The 14,960-nt window shown below is 53.1% G+C and overlaps 13 non-coding genes across 13 annotated transcripts; all 13 read right to left on the bottom strand.

The window, feature by feature from the left end:
- Positions 1-14: 14 nt before the first annotated feature.
- On the bottom strand, positions 15-205 carry LOC146817481 (U2 spliceosomal RNA). Its single transcript, XR_014964848.1, has one exon. It is a non-coding gene; the product is annotated as a U2 spliceosomal RNA (small nuclear RNA).
- A 1,007-nt stretch (positions 206-1,212) lies between these two features.
- Positions 1,213-1,403, bottom strand: LOC146817480 (U2 spliceosomal RNA). The gene has a single exon (XR_014964847.1). It is a non-coding gene; the product is annotated as a U2 spliceosomal RNA (small nuclear RNA).
- A 1,011-nt stretch (positions 1,404-2,414) lies between these two features.
- LOC146817479 (U2 spliceosomal RNA) lies at positions 2,415-2,605 on the bottom strand. The gene has a single exon (XR_014964846.1). It is a non-coding gene; the product is annotated as a U2 spliceosomal RNA (small nuclear RNA).
- Positions 2,606-3,624: 1,019 nt separating this feature from the next.
- LOC146817478 (U2 spliceosomal RNA) lies at positions 3,625-3,815 on the bottom strand. The gene has a single exon (XR_014964844.1). It is a non-coding gene; the product is annotated as a U2 spliceosomal RNA (small nuclear RNA).
- Positions 3,816-4,818: 1,003 nt separating this feature from the next.
- Positions 4,819-5,000, bottom strand: LOC146817477 (U2 spliceosomal RNA). The gene has a single exon (XR_014964917.1). It is a non-coding gene; the product is annotated as a U2 spliceosomal RNA (small nuclear RNA).
- Positions 5,001-6,015: 1,015 nt separating this feature from the next.
- Positions 6,016-6,206, bottom strand: LOC146817476 (U2 spliceosomal RNA). Its single transcript, XR_014964843.1, has one exon. It is a non-coding gene; the product is annotated as a U2 spliceosomal RNA (small nuclear RNA).
- Positions 6,207-7,221: 1,015 nt separating this feature from the next.
- LOC146817475 (U2 spliceosomal RNA) lies at positions 7,222-7,412 on the bottom strand. The gene has a single exon (XR_014964842.1). It is a non-coding gene; the product is annotated as a U2 spliceosomal RNA (small nuclear RNA).
- A 1,007-nt stretch (positions 7,413-8,419) lies between these two features.
- LOC146817474 (U2 spliceosomal RNA) lies at positions 8,420-8,610 on the bottom strand. Its single transcript, XR_014964841.1, has one exon. It is a non-coding gene; the product is annotated as a U2 spliceosomal RNA (small nuclear RNA).
- A 1,007-nt stretch (positions 8,611-9,617) lies between these two features.
- Positions 9,618-9,808, bottom strand: LOC146817473 (U2 spliceosomal RNA). Its single transcript, XR_014964840.1, has one exon. It is a non-coding gene; the product is annotated as a U2 spliceosomal RNA (small nuclear RNA).
- Positions 9,809-10,823: 1,015 nt separating this feature from the next.
- On the bottom strand, positions 10,824-11,014 carry LOC146817472 (U2 spliceosomal RNA). Its single transcript, XR_014964839.1, has one exon. It is a non-coding gene; the product is annotated as a U2 spliceosomal RNA (small nuclear RNA).
- A 1,013-nt stretch (positions 11,015-12,027) lies between these two features.
- Positions 12,028-12,218, bottom strand: LOC146817471 (U2 spliceosomal RNA). The gene has a single exon (XR_014964838.1). It is a non-coding gene; the product is annotated as a U2 spliceosomal RNA (small nuclear RNA).
- A 1,013-nt stretch (positions 12,219-13,231) lies between these two features.
- Positions 13,232-13,422, bottom strand: LOC146817470 (U2 spliceosomal RNA). Its single transcript, XR_014964837.1, has one exon. It is a non-coding gene; the product is annotated as a U2 spliceosomal RNA (small nuclear RNA).
- Positions 13,423-14,433: 1,011 nt separating this feature from the next.
- Positions 14,434-14,626, bottom strand: LOC146817469 (U2 spliceosomal RNA). The gene has a single exon (XR_014964873.1). It is a non-coding gene; the product is annotated as a U2 spliceosomal RNA (small nuclear RNA).
- Between the last annotated feature and the right edge of the window lie 334 nt (positions 14,627-14,960).

Raw genomic sequence — 14,960 nt, 5'->3', positions numbered from 1 at the left:
GTTTTCCCCGGGTGGGGAAGTGCACCATTCCTGGAGGTACTGCAATACCAGGTTGATGCGTGGAGTGGACAGAGCAAGCTCCTATTCCATCTCCCTGTTCCAAAAATCAATTTAATATATGGTCCCCAGATAGAGGACGTATCAGATATTAAACTGATAAGAACAGATACTACACTTGATCTTAGCCAAAAGGCCGAGAAGCGATAACCAGAATGGTGCCAGAATTCGCACCTCCCGGAGCAATCTCCCTGGCTGACCCGGACCGGGGTCTTCCCTCGCACCGTCGCTTGAGGCCCTTTCGCCTCTTTTTCTGACTCCTAGTGGGAGCTCAGCATGTGCCCATAGAAAGGAGGCCCTGGCCTCGGGCCTTCTCCCGGCTCCCAGAGTCCTCCACGGCTCTCGCCTCGTTAGGCGTCACTTAGCATACCCACGTTGTCCTCTTTCTAGCATTTGCATGCCCCGCCCCTTCCTGTCCTCTGCTTCCAGCCGGCTGGCCGGAAAGCCTGGCAGCCGGGGGATGCTGGGAATCAGGCCAGGATGCCCTGGACAGCTCCCCGACAGGAAGTGGCCGGCGCCTCGCCCTCGCCTACCCGGGACACTGCTCCCCTGTAGCCAAAGGCCTATAGATAAGGCTTGGCCGTTCGTGGCCGTTCGGGGACGGGCGGGGCGGGCAAAGAAGGAAAAGGACTCTGTATTTTCCTTCATTGCTCAGAGAAGCCAAGGGCAGTGTCCACTTCTCTGCCTCCGTCCCTCCATCTCTCTCTCCCTCCCTCCCTCTCTCCCTCCCTCCCTCCCTCCCTCCCTCCCTCCCTCCCTTTCCTCGTCTCTTTCCGTCTCTACCTCGATCCTACTGACTTGCTGGAAAACTTCCTCATTTCGTTCCCCAGTGAAATGGATCCAAAAACGAAGGAAACTCTGAGGCTGGAAAAGCAGTCTCCTTCTGACATTTTTCTCTTCCAAAGTGCAGCGTCTGGATGGAGAAGGGAATAAAAATAAAAAAAAAGTTCCAGAAAACGTGAAAAATATATAAATAAATAAATAAAGCGCGTTTGCGGCAGATCAATGACATAAATAAATAAATAAAGCAAGACGCGGTGACCAGGGTGGCTTTATTCTCGCGCAAACACAGTAGCGCCACTTTACAGGGTTTGGTAGTGAAGCGCTACTTTCGTTTTCTCATCTATCTTTCAACAGCATTGTTTTCCCCGGGTGGGGAAGTGCACCATTCCTGGAGGTACTGCAATACCAGGTTGATGCGTGGAGTGGACAGAGCAAGCTCCTATTCCATCTCCCTGTTCCAAAAATCAATTTAATATATGGTCCCCAGATAGAGGACGTATCAGATATTAAACTGATAAGAACAGATACTACACTTGATCTTAGCCAAAAGGCCGAGAAGCGATAACCAGAATGGTGCCAGAATTCGCACCTCCCGGAGCAATCTCCCTGGCTGACCCGGACCGGGGTCTTCCCTCGCACCGTCGCTTGAGGCCCTTTCGCCTCTTTTTCTGACTCCTAGTGGGAGCTCAGCATGTGCCCATAGAAAGGAGGCCCTGGCCTCGGGCCTTCTCCCGGCTCCCAGAGTCCTCCACGGCTCTCGCCTCGTTAGGCGTCACTTAGCATACCCACGTTGTCCTCTTTCTAGCATTTGCATGCCCCGCCCCTTCCTGTCCTCTGCTTCCAGCCGGCTGGCCGGAAAGCCTGGCAGCCGGGGGATGCTGGGAATCAGGCCAGGATGCCCTGGACAGCTCCCCGACAGGAAGTGGCCGGCGCCTCGCCCTCGCCTACCCGGGACACTGCTCCCCTGTAGCCAAAGGCCTATAGATAAGGCTTGGCCGTTCGTGGCCGTTCGGGGACGGGCGGGGCGGGCAAAGAAGGAAAAGGACTCTGTATTTTCCTTCATTGCTCAGAGAAGCCAAGGGCAGTGTCCACTTCTCTGCCTCCGTCCCTCCATCTCTCTCCCTCCCTCCCTCTCTCTCCCTCCCTCCCTCCCTCCCTCCCTCCCTCCCTCCCTCCCTTTCCTCGTCTCTTTCCGTCTCTACCTCGATCCTACTGACTTGCTGGAAAACTTCCTCATTTCGTTCCCCAGTGAAATGGATCCAAAAACGAAGGAAACTCTGAGGCTGGAAAAGCAGTCTCCTTCTGACATTTTTCTCTTCCAAAGTGCAGCGTCTGGATGGAGAAGGGAATAAAAATAAAAAAAAAGTTCCAGAAAACGTGAAAAATATATAAATAAATAAATAAAGCGCGTTTGCGGCAGATCAATGACATAAATAAATAAATAAAGCAAGACGCGGTGACCAGGGTGGCTTTATTCTCGCGCAAACACAGTAGCGCCACTTTACAGGGTTTGGTAGTGAAGCGCTACTTTCGTTTTCTCATCTATCTTTCAACAGCATTGTTTTCCCCGGGTGGGGAAGTGCACCATTCCTGGAGGTACTGCAATACCAGGTTGATGCGTGGAGTGGACAGAGCAAGCTCCTATTCCATCTCCCTGTTCCAAAAATCAATTTAATATATGGTCCCCAGATAGAGGACGTATCAGATATTAAACTGATAAGAACAGATACTACACTTGATCTTAGCCAAAAGGCCGAGAAGCGATAACCAGAATGGTGCCAGAATTCGCACCTCCCGGAGCAATCTCCCTGGCTGACCCGGACCGGGGTCTTCCCTCGCACCGTCGCTTGAGGCCCTTTCGCCTCTTTTTCTGACTCCTAGTGGGAGCTCAGCATGTGCCCATAGAAAGGAGGCCCTGGCCTCGGGCCTTCTCCCGGCTCCCAGAGTCCTCCACGGCTCTCGCCTCGTTAGGCGTCACTTAGCATACCCACGTTGTCCTCTTTCTAGCATTTGCATGCCCCGCCCCTTCCTGTCCTCTGCTTCCAGCCGGCTGGCCGGAAAGCCTGGCAGCCGGGGGATGCTGGGAATCAGGCCAGGATGCCCTGGACAGCTCCCCGACAGGAAGTGGCCGGCGCCTCGCCCTCGCCTACCCGGGACACTGCTCCCCTGTAGCCAAAGGCCTATAGATAAGGCTTGGCCGTTCGTGGCCGTTCGGGGACGGGCGGGGCGGGCAAAGAAGGAAAAGGACTCTGTATTTTCCTTCATTGCTCAGAGAAGCCAAGGGCAGTGTCCACTTCTCTGCCTCCGTCCCTCCATCTCTCTCTCCCTCCCTCCCTCTCTCCCTCCCTCCCTCCCTCTCTCCCTCCCTCCCTCCCTCCCTCCCTCCCTTTCCTCGTCTCTTTCCGTCTCTACCTCTATCCTACTGACTTGCTGGAAAACTTCCTCATTTCGTTCCCCAGTGAAATGGATCCAAAAACGAAGGAAACTCTGAGGCTGGAAAAGCAGTCTCCTTCTGACATTTTTCTCTTCCAAAGTGCAGCGTCTGGATGGAGAAGGGAATAAAAATAAAAAAAAAGTTCCAGAAAACGTGAAAAATATATAAATAAATAAATAAAGCGCGTTTGCGGCAGATCAATGACATAAATAAATAAATAAAGCAAGACGCGGTGACCAGGGTGGCTTTATTCTCGCGCAAACACAGTAGCGCCACTTTACAGGGTTTGGTAGTGAAGCGCTACTTTCGTTTTCTCATCTATCTTTCAACAGCATTGTTTTCCCCGGGTGGGGAAGTGCACCATTCCTGGAGGTACTGCAATACCAGGTTGATGCGTGGAGTGGACAGAGCAAGCTCCTATTCCATCTCCCTGTTCCAAAAATCAATTTAATATATGGTCCCCAGATAGAGGACGTATCAGATATTAAACTGATAAGAACAGATACTACACTTGATCTTAGCCAAAAGGCCGAGAAGCGATAACCAGAATGGTGCCAGAATTCGCACCTCCCGGAGCAATCTCCCTGGCTGACCCGGACCGGGGTCTTCCCTCGCACCGTCGCTTGAGGCCCTTTCGCCTCTTTTTCTGACTCCTAGTGGGAGCTCAGCATGTGCCCATAGAAAGGAGGCCCTGGCCTCGGGCCTTCTCCCGGCTCCCAGAGTCCTCCACGGCTCTCGCCTCGTTAGGCGTCACTTAGCATACCCACGTTGTCCTCTTTCTAGCATTTGCATGCCCCGCCCCTTCCTGTCCTCTGCTTCCAGCCGGCTGGCCGGAAAGCCTGGCAGCCGGGGGATGCTGGGAATCAGGCCAGGATGCCCTGGACAGCTCCCCGACAGGAAGTGGCCGGCGCCTCGCCCTCGCCTACCCGGGACACTGCTCCCCTGTAGCCAAAGGCCTATAGATAAGGCTTGGCCGTTCGTGGCCGTTCGGGGACGGGCGGGGCGGGCAAAGAAGGAAAAGGACTCTGTATTTTCCTTCATTGCTCAGAGAAGCCAAGGGCAGTGTCCACTTCTCTGCCTCCGTCCCTCCATCTCTCTCTCCCTCCCTCCCTCTCTCCCTCCCTCCCTCCCTCCCTCCCTCCCTCCCTTTCCTCGTCTCTTTCCGTCTCTACCTCGATCCTACTGACTTGCTGGAAAACTTCCTCATTTCGTTCCCCAGTGAAATGGATCCAAAAACGAAGGAAACTCTGAGGCTGGAAAAGCAGTCTCCTTCTGACATTTTTCTCTTCCAAAGTGCAGCGTCTGGATGGAGAAGGGAATAAAAATAAAAAAAAAGTTCCAGAAAACGTGAAAAATATATAAATAAATAAATAAAGCGCGTTTGCGGCAGATCAATGACATAAATAAATAAATAAAGCAAGACGCGGTGACCAGGGTGGCTTTATTCTCGCGCAAACACAGTAGCGCCACTTTACAGGGTTTGGTAGTGAAGCGCTACTTTCGTTTTCTCATCTATCTTTCAACAGCATTGTTTTCCCCGGGTGGGGAAGTGCACCATTCCTGGAGGTACTGCAATACCAGGTTGATGCGTGGAGTGGACAGAGCAAGCTCCTATTCCATCTCCCTGTTCCAAAAATCAATTTAATATATGGTCCCCAGATAGAGGACGTATCAGATATTAAACTGATAAGAACAGATACTACACTTGATCTGGCCGAGAAGCGATAACCAGAATGGTGCCAGAATTCGCACCTCCCGGAGCAATCTCCCTGGCTGACCCGGACCGGGGTCTTCCCTCGCACCGTCGCTTGAGGCCCTTTCGCCTCTTTTTCTGACTCCTAGTGGGAGCTCAGCATGTGCCCATAGAAAGGAGGCCCTGGCCTCGGGCCTTCTCCCGGCTCCCAGAGTCCTCCACGGCTCTCGCCTCGTTAGGCGTCACTTAGCATACCCACGTTGTCCTCTTTCTAGCATTTGCATGCCCCGCCCCTTCCTGTCCTCTGCTTCCAGCCGGCTGGCCGGAAAGCCTGGCAGCCGGGGGATGCTGGGAATCAGGCCAGGATGCCCTGGACAGCTCCCCGACAGGAAGTGGCCGGCGCCTCGCCCTCGCCTACCCGGGACACTGCTCCCCTGTAGCCAAAGGCCTATAGATAAGGCTTGGCCGTTCGTGGCCGTTCGGGGACGGGCGGGGCGGGCAAAGAAGGAAAAGGACTCTGTATTTTCCTTCATTGCTCAGAGAAGCCAAGGGCAGTGTCCACTTCTCTGCCTCCGTCCCTCCATCTCTCTCTCCTCCCTCCCTCTCCTCCCTCCCTCCCTCCCTCCCTCCCTCCCTCCCTCCCTCCCTCCCTTTCCTCGTCTCTTTCCGTCTCTACCTCGATCCTACTGACTTGCTGGAAAACTTCCTCATTTCGTTCCCCAGTGAAATGGATCCAAAAACGAAGGAAACTCTGAGGCTGGAAAAGCAGTCTCCTTCTGACATTTTTCTCTTCCAAAGTGCAGCGTCTGGATGGAGAAGGGAATAAAAATAAAAAAAAAGTTCCAGAAAACGTGAAAAATATATAAATAAATAAATAAAGCGCGTTTGCGGCAGATCAATGACATAAATAAATAAATAAAGCAAGACGCGGTGACCAGGGTGGCTTTATTCTCGCGCAAACACAGTAGCGCCACTTTACAGGGTTTGGTAGTGAAGCGCTACTTTCGTTTTCTCATCTATCTTTCAACAGCATTGTTTTCCCCGGGTGGGGAAGTGCACCATTCCTGGAGGTACTGCAATACCAGGTTGATGCGTGGAGTGGACAGAGCAAGCTCCTATTCCATCTCCCTGTTCCAAAAATCAATTTAATATATGGTCCCCAGATAGAGGACGTATCAGATATTAAACTGATAAGAACAGATACTACACTTGATCTTAGCCAAAAGGCCGAGAAGCGATAACCAGAATGGTGCCAGAATTCGCACCTCCCGGAGCAATCTCCCTGGCTGACCCGGACCGGGGTCTTCCCTCGCACCGTCGCTTGAGGCCCTTTCGCCTCTTTTTCTGACTCCTAGTGGGAGCTCAGCATGTGCCCATAGAAAGGAGGCCCTGGCCTCGGGCCTTCTCCCGGCTCCCAGAGTCCTCCACGGCTCTCGCCTCGTTAGGCGTCACTTAGCATACCCACGTTGTCCTCTTTCTAGCATTTGCATGCCCCGCCCCTTCCTGTCCTCTGCTTCCAGCCGGCTGGCCGGAAAGCCTGGCAGCCGGGGGATGCTGGGAATCAGGCCAGGATGCCCTGGACAGCTCCCCGACAGGAAGTGGCCGGCGCCTCGCCCTCGCCTACCCGGGACACTGCTCCCCTGTAGCCAAAGGCCTATAGATAAGGCTTGGCCGTTCGTGGCCGTTCGGGGACGGGCGGGGCGGGCAAAGAAGGAAAAGGACTCTGTATTTTCCTTCATTGCTCAGAGAAGCCAAGGGCAGTGTCCACTTCTCTGCCTCCGTCCCTCCATCTCTCTCTCCCTCCCTCCCTCTCTCCCTCCCTCCCTCCCTCCCTCCCTCCCTCCCTCCCTCCCTCCCTTTCCTCGTCTCTTTCCGTCTCTACCTCGATCCTACTGACTTGCTGGAAAACTTCCTCATTTCGTTCCCCAGTGAAATGGATCCAAAAACGAAGGAAACTCTGAGGCTGGAAAAGCAGTCTCCTTCTGACATTTTTCTCTTCCAAAGTGCAGCGTCTGGATGGAGAAGGGAATAAAAATAAAAAAAAAGTTCCAGAAAACGTGAAAAATATATAAATAAATAAATAAAGCGCGTTTGCGGCAGATCAATGACATAAATAAATAAATAAAGCAAGACGCGGTGACCAGGGTGGCTTTATTCTCGCGCAAACACAGTAGCGCCACTTTACAGGGTTTGGTAGTGAAGCGCTACTTTCGTTTTCTCATCTATCTTTCAACAGCATTGTTTTCCCCGGGTGGGGAAGTGCACCATTCCTGGAGGTACTGCAATACCAGGTTGATGCGTGGAGTGGACAGAGCAAGCTCCTATTCCATCTCCCTGTTCCAAAAATCAATTTAATATATGGTCCCCAGATAGAGGACGTATCAGATATTAAACTGATAAGAACAGATACTACACTTGATCTTAGCCAAAAGGCCGAGAAGCGATAACCAGAATGGTGCCAGAATTCGCACCTCCCGGAGCAATCTCCCTGGCTGACCCGGACCGGGGTCTTCCCTCGCACCGTCGCTTGAGGCCCTTTCGCCTCTTTTTCTGACTCCTAGTGGGAGCTCAGCATGTGCCCATAGAAAGGAGGCCCTGGCCTCGGGCCTTCTCCCGGCTCCCAGAGTCCTCCACGGCTCTCGCCTCGTTAGGCGTCACTTAGCATACCCACGTTGTCCTCTTTCTAGCATTTGCATGCCCCGCCCCTTCCTGTCCTCTGCTTCCAGCCGGCTGGCCGGAAAGCCTGGCAGCCGGGGGATGCTGGGAATCAGGCCAGGATGCCCTGGACAGCTCCCCGACAGGAAGTGGCCGGCGCCTCGCCCTCGCCTACCCGGGACACTGCTCCCCTGTAGCCAAAGGCCTATAGATAAGGCTTGGCCGTTCGTGGCCGTTCGGGGACGGGCGGGGCGGGCAAAGAAGGAAAAGGACTCTGTATTTTCCTTCATTGCTCAGAGAAGCCAAGGGCAGTGTCCACTTCTCTGCCTCCGTCCCTCCATCTCTCTCTCCCTCCCTCCCTCTCTCCCTCCCTCCCTCCCTCCCTCCCTCCCTCCCTCCCTTTCCTCGTCTCTTTCCGTCTCTACCTCGATCCTACTGACTTGCTGGAAAACTTCCTCATTTCGTTCCCCAGTGAAATGGATCCAAAAACGAAGGAAACTCTGAGGCTGGAAAAGCAGTCTCCTTCTGACATTTTTCTCTTCCAAAGTGCAGCGTCTGGATGGAGAAGGGAATAAAAATAAAAAAAAAGTTCCAGAAAACGTGAAAAATATATAAATAAATAAATAAAGCGCGTTTGCGGCAGATCAATGACATAAATAAATAAATAAAGCAAGACGCGGTGACCAGGGTGGCTTTATTCTCGCGCAAACACAGTAGCGCCACTTTACAGGGTTTGGTAGTGAAGCGCTACTTTCGTTTTCTCATCTATCTTTCAACAGCATTGTTTTCCCCGGGTGGGGAAGTGCACCATTCCTGGAGGTACTGCAATACCAGGTTGATGCGTGGAGTGGACAGAGCAAGCTCCTATTCCATCTCCCTGTTCCAAAAATCAATTTAATATATGGTCCCCAGATAGAGGACGTATCAGATATTAAACTGATAAGAACAGATACTACACTTGATCTTAGCCAAAAGGCCGAGAAGCGATAACCAGAATGGTGCCAGAATTCGCACCTCCCGGAGCAATCTCCCTGGCTGACCCGGACCGGGGTCTTCCCTCGCACCGTCGCTTGAGGCCCTTTCGCCTCTTTTTCTGACTCCTAGTGGGAGCTCAGCATGTGCCCATAGAAAGGAGGCCCTGGCCTCGGGCCTTCTCCCGGCTCCCAGAGTCCTCCACGGCTCTCGCCTCGTTAGGCGTCACTTAGCATACCCACGTTGTCCTCTTTCTAGCATTTGCATGCCCCGCCCCTTCCTGTCCTCTGCTTCCAGCCGGCTGGCCGGAAAGCCTGGCAGCCGGGGGATGCTGGGAATCAGGCCAGGATGCCCTGGACAGCTCCCCGACAGGAAGTGGCCGGCGCCTCGCCCTCGCCTACCCGGGACACTGCTCCCCTGTAGCCAAAGGCCTATAGATAAGGCTTGGCCGTTCGTGGCCGTTCGGGGACGGGCGGGGCGGGCAAAGAAGGAAAAGGACTCTGTATTTTCCTTCATTGCTCAGAGAAGCCAAGGGCAGTGTCCACTTCTCTGCCTCCGTCCCTCCATCTCTCTCTCCCTCCCTCCCTCTCTCCCTCCCTCCCTCCCTCCCTCCCTCCCTCCCTCCCTTTCCTCGTCTCTTTCCGTCTCTACCTCGATCCTACTGACTTGCTGGAAAACTTCCTCATTTCGTTCCCCAGTGAAATGGATCCAAAAACGAAGGAAACTCTGAGGCTGGAAAAGCAGTCTCCTTCTGACATTTTTCTCTTCCAAAGTGCAGCGTCTGGATGGAGAAGGGAATAAAAATAAAAAAAAAGTTCCAGAAAACGTGAAAAATATATAAATAAATAAATAAAGCGCGTTTGCGGCAGATCAATGACATAAATAAATAAATAAAGCAAGACGCGGTGACCAGGGTGGCTTTATTCTCGCGCAAACACAGTAGCGCCACTTTACAGGGTTTGGTAGTGAAGCGCTACTTTCGTTTTCTCATCTATCTTTCAACAGCATTGTTTTCCCCGGGTGGGGAAGTGCACCATTCCTGGAGGTACTGCAATACCAGGTTGATGCGTGGAGTGGACAGAGCAAGCTCCTATTCCATCTCCCTGTTCCAAAAATCAATTTAATATATGGTCCCCAGATAGAGGACGTATCAGATATTAAACTGATAAGAACAGATACTACACTTGATCTTAGCCAAAAGGCCGAGAAGCGATAACCAGAATGGTGCCAGAATTCGCACCTCCCGGAGCAATCTCCCTGGCTGACCCGGACCGGGGTCTTCCCTCGCACCGTCGCTTGAGGCCCTTTCGCCTCTTTTTCTGACTCCTAGTGGGAGCTCAGCATGTGCCCATAGAAAGGAGGCCCTGGCCTCGGGCCTTCTCCCGGCTCCCAGAGTCCTCCACGGCTCTCGCCTCGTTAGGCGTCACTTAGCATACCCACGTTGTCCTCTTTCTAGCATTTGCATGCCCCGCCCCTTCCTGTCCTCTGCTTCCAGCCGGCTGGCCGGAAAGCCTGGCAGCCGGGGGATGCTGGGAATCAGGCCAGGATGCCCTGGACAGCTCCCCGACAGGAAGTGGCCGGCGCCTCGCCCTCGCCTACCCGGGACACTGCTCCCCTGTAGCCAAAGGCCTATAGATAAGGCTTGGCCGTTCGTGGCCGTTCGGGGACGGGCGGGGCGGGCAAAGAAGGAAAAGGACTCTGTATTTTCCTTCATTGCTCAGAGAAGCCAAGGGCAGTGTCCACTTCTCTGCCTCCGTCCCTCCATCTCTCTCTCCCTCCCTCCCTCTCTCCCTCCCTCCCTCCCTCCCTCCCTCCCTCCCTCCCTCCCTCCCTTTCCTCGTCTCTTTCCGTCTCTACCTCGATCCTACTGACTTGCTGGAAAACTTCCTCATTTCGTTCCCCAGTGAAATGGATCCAAAAACGAAGGAAACTCTGAGGCTGGAAAAGCAGTCTCCTTCTGACATTTTTCTCTTCCAAAGTGCAGCGTCTGGATGGAGAAGGGAATAAAAATAAAAAAAAAGTTCCAGAAAACGTGAAAAATATATAAATAAATAAATAAAGCGCGTTTGCGGCAGATCAATGACATAAATAAATAAATAAAGCAAGACGCGGTGACCAGGGTGGCTTTATTCTCGCGCAAACACAGTAGCGCCACTTTACAGGGTTTGGTAGTGAAGCGCTACTTTCGTTTTCTCATCTATCTTTCAACAGCATTGTTTTCCCCGGGTGGGGAAGTGCACCATTCCTGGAGGTACTGCAATACCAGGTTGATGCGTGGAGTGGACAGAGCAAGCTCCTATTCCATCTCCCTGTTCCAAAAATCAATTTAATATATGGTCCCCAGATAGAGGACGTATCAGATATTAAACTGATAAGAACAGATACTACACTTGATCTTAGCCAAAAGGCCGAGAAGCGATAACCAGAATGGTGCCAGAATTCGCACCTCCCGGAGCAATCTCCCTGGCTGACCCGGACCGGGGTCTTCCCTCGCACCGTCGCTTGAGGCCCTTTCGCCTCTTTTTCTGACTCCTAGTGGGAGCTCAGCATGTGCCCATAGAAAGGAGGCCCTGGCCTCGGGCCTTCTCCCGGCTCCCAGAGTCCTCCACGGCTCTCGCCTCGTTAGGCGTCACTTAGCATACCCACGTTGTCCTCTTTCTAGCATTTGCATGCCCCGCCCCTTCCTGTCCTCTGCTTCCAGCCGGCTGGCCGGAAAGCCTGGCAGCCGGGGGATGCTGGGAATCAGGCCAGGATGCCCTGGACAGCTCCCCGACAGGAAGTGGCCGGCGCCTCGCCCTCGCCTACCCGGGACACTGCTCCCCTGTAGCCAAAGGCCTATAGATAAGGCTTGGCCGTTCGTGGCCGTTCGGGGACGGGCGGGGCGGGCAAAGAAGGAAAAGGACTCTGTATTTTCCTTCATTGCTCAGAGAAGCCAAGGGCAGTGTCCACTTCTCTGCCTCCGTCCCTCCATCTCTCTCTCCCTCCCTCCCTCCCTCTCCCTCCCTCCCTCCCTCCCTCCCTCCCTCCCTCCCTCCCTTTCCTCGTCTCTTTCCGTCTCTACCTCGATCCTACTGACTTGCTGGAAAACTTCCTCATTTCGTTCCCCAGTGAAATGGATCCAAAAACGAAGGAAACTCTGAGGCTGGAAAAGCAGTCTCCTTCTGACATTTTTCTCTTCCAAAGTGCAGCGTCTGGATGGAGAAGGGAATAAAAATAAAAAAAAAGTTCCAGAAAACGTGAAAAATATATAAATAAATAAATAAAGCGCGTTTGCGGCAGATCAATGACATAAATAAATAAATAAAGCAAGACGCGGTGACCAGGGTGGCTTTATTCTCGCGCAAACACAGTAGCGCCACTTTACAGGGTTTGGTAGTGAAGCGCTACTTTCGTTTTCTCATCTATCTTTCAACAGCATTGTTTTCCCCGGGTGGGGAAGTGCACCATTCCTGGAGGTACTGCAATACCAGGTTGATGCGTGGAGTGGACAGAGCAAGCTCCTATTCCATCTCCCTGTTCCAAAAATCAATTTAATATATGGTCCCCAGATAGAGGACGTATCAGATATTAAACTGATAAGAACAGATACTACACTTGATCTTAGCCAAAAGGCCGAGAAGCGATAACCAGAATGGTGCCAGAATTCGCACCTCCCGGAGCAATCTCCCTGGCTGACCCGGACCGGGGTCTTCCCTCGCACCGTCGCTTGAGGCCCTTTCGCCTCTTTTTCTGACTCCTAGTGGGAGCTCAGCATGTGCCCATAGAAAGGAGGCCCTGGCCTCGGGCCTTCTCCCGGCTCCCAGAGTCCTCCACGGCTCTCGCCTCGTTAGGCGTCACTTAGCATACCCACGTTGTCCTCTTTCTAGCATTTGCATGCCCCGCCCCTTCCTGTCCTCTGCTTCCAGCCGGCTGGCCGGAAAGCCTGGCAGCCGGGGGATGCTGGGAATCAGGCCAGGATGCCCTGGACAGCTCCCCGACAGGAAGTGGCCGGCGCCTCGCCCTCGCCTACCCGGGACACTGCTCCCCTGTAGCCAAAGGCCTATAGATAAGGCTTGGCCGTTCGTGGCCGTTCGGGGACGGGCGGGGCGGGCAAAGAAGGAAAAGGACTCTGTATTTTCCTTCATTGCTCAGAGAAGCCAAGGGCAGTGTCCACTTCTCTGCCTCCGTCCCTCCATCTCTCTCTCTCCCTCCCTCCCTCCCTCCCTCCCTCCCTCCCTCCCTCCCTCCCTCCCTCCCTCCCTTTCCTCGTCTCTTTCCGTCTCTACCTCGATCCTACTGACTTGCTGGAAAACTTCCTCATTTCGTTCCCCAGTGAAATGGATCCAAAAACGAAGGAAACTCTGAGGCTGGAAAAGCAGTCTCCTTCTGACATTTTTCTCTTCCAAAGTGCAGCGTCTGGATGGAGAAGGGAATAAAAATAAAAAAAAAGTTCCAGAAAACGTGAAAAATATATAAATAAATAAATAAAGCGCGTTTGCGGCAGATCAATGACATAAATAAATAAATAAAGCAAGACGCGGTGACCAGGGTGGCTTTATTCTCGCGCAAACACAGTAGCGCCACTTTACAGGGTTTGGTAGTGAAGCGCTACTTTCGTTTTCTCATCTATCTTTCAACAGCATTGTTTTCCCCGGGTGGGGAAGTGCACCATTCCTGGAGGTACTGCAATACCAGGTTGATGCGTGGAGTGGACAGAGCAAGCTCCTATTCCATCTCCCTGTTCCAAAAATCAATTTAATATATGGTCCCCAGATAGAGGACGTATCAGATATTAAACTGATAAGAACAGATACTACACTTGATCTTAGCCAAAAGGCCGAGAAGCGATAACCAGAATGGTGCCAGAATTCGCACCTCCCGGAGCAATCTCCCTGGCTGACCCGGACCGGGGTCTTCCCTCGCACCGTCGCTTGAGGCCCTTTCGCCTCTTTTTCTGACTCCTAGTGGGAGCTCAGCATGTGCCCATAGAAAGGAGGCCCTGGCCTCGGGCCTTCTCCCGGCTCCCAGAGTCCTCCACGGCTCTCGCCTCGTTAGGCGTCACTTAGCATACCCACGTTGTCCTCTTTCTAGCATTTGCATGCCCCGCCCCTTCCTGTCCTCTGCTTCCAGCCGGCTGGCCGGAAAGCCTGGCAGCCGGGGGATGCTGGGAATCAGGCCAGGATGCCCTGGACAGCTCCCCGACAGGAAGTGGCCGGCGCCTCGCCCTCGCCTACCCGGGACACTGCTCCCCTGTAGCCAAAGGCCTATAGATAAGGCTTGGCCGTTCGTGGCCGTTCGGGGACGGGCGGGGCGGGCAAAGAAGGAAAAGGACTCTGTATTTTCCTTCATTGCTCAGAGAAGCCAAGGGCAGTGTCCACTTCTCTGCCTCCGTCCCTCCATCTCTCTCTCCCTCCCTCCCTCTCTCCCTCCCTCCCTCCCTCCCTCCCTCCCTCCCTCCCTCCCTTTCCTCGTCTCTTTCCGTCTCTACCTCGATCCTACTGACTTGCTGGAAAACTTCCTCATTTCGTTCCCCAGTGAAATGGATCCAAAAACGAAGGAAACTCTGAGGCTGGAAAAGCAGTCTCCTTCTGACATTTTTCTCTTCCAAAGTGCAGCGTCTGGATGGAGAAGGGAATAAAAATAAAAAAAAAGTTCCAGAAAACGTGAAAAATATATAAATAAATAAATAAAGCGCGTTTGCGGCAGATCAATGACATAAATAAATAAATAAAGCAAGACGCGGTGACCAGGGTGGCTTTATTCTCGCGCAAACACAGTAGCGCCACTTTACAGGGTTTGGTAGTGAAGCGCTACTTTCGTTTTCTCATCTATCTTTCAACAGCATTGTTTTCCCCGGGTGGGGAAGTGCACCATTCCTGGAGGTACTGCAATACCAGGTTGATGCGTGGAGTGGACAGAGCAAGCTCCTATTCCATCTCCCTGTTCCAAAAATCAATTTAATATATGGTCCCCAGATAGAGGACGTATCAGATATTAAACTGATAAGAACAGATACTACACTTGATCTTAGCCAAAAGGGGCCGAGAAGCGATAACCAGAATGGTGCCAGAATTCGCACCTCCCGGAGCAATCTCCCTGGCTGACCCGGACCGGGGTCTTCCCTCGCACCGTCGCTTGAGGCCCTTTCGCCTCTTTTTCTGACTCCTAGTGGGAGCTCAGCATGTGCCCATAGAAAGGAGGCCCTGGCCTCGGGCCTTCTCCCGGCTCCCAGAGTCCTCCACGGCTCTCGCCTCGTTAGGCGTCACTTAGCATACCCACGTTGTCCTCTTTCTAGCATTTGCATGCCCCGCCCCTTCCTGTCCTCTGCTTCCAGCCGGCTGGCCGGAAAGCCTGGCAGCCGGGGGATGCTGGGAATCAGGCCAGGAT

The sequence above is a fragment of the Triturus cristatus genome, chromosome 6, assembly GCF_964204655.1.
Source record: "Triturus cristatus chromosome 6, aTriCri1.1, whole genome shotgun sequence".
Lineage (NCBI taxonomy): Eukaryota > Metazoa > Chordata > Amphibia > Caudata > Salamandridae > Triturus > Triturus cristatus.
Note: the sequence above shows the minus strand (reverse complement) of the source record. Positions and strands in the feature narration are given on the sequence as shown.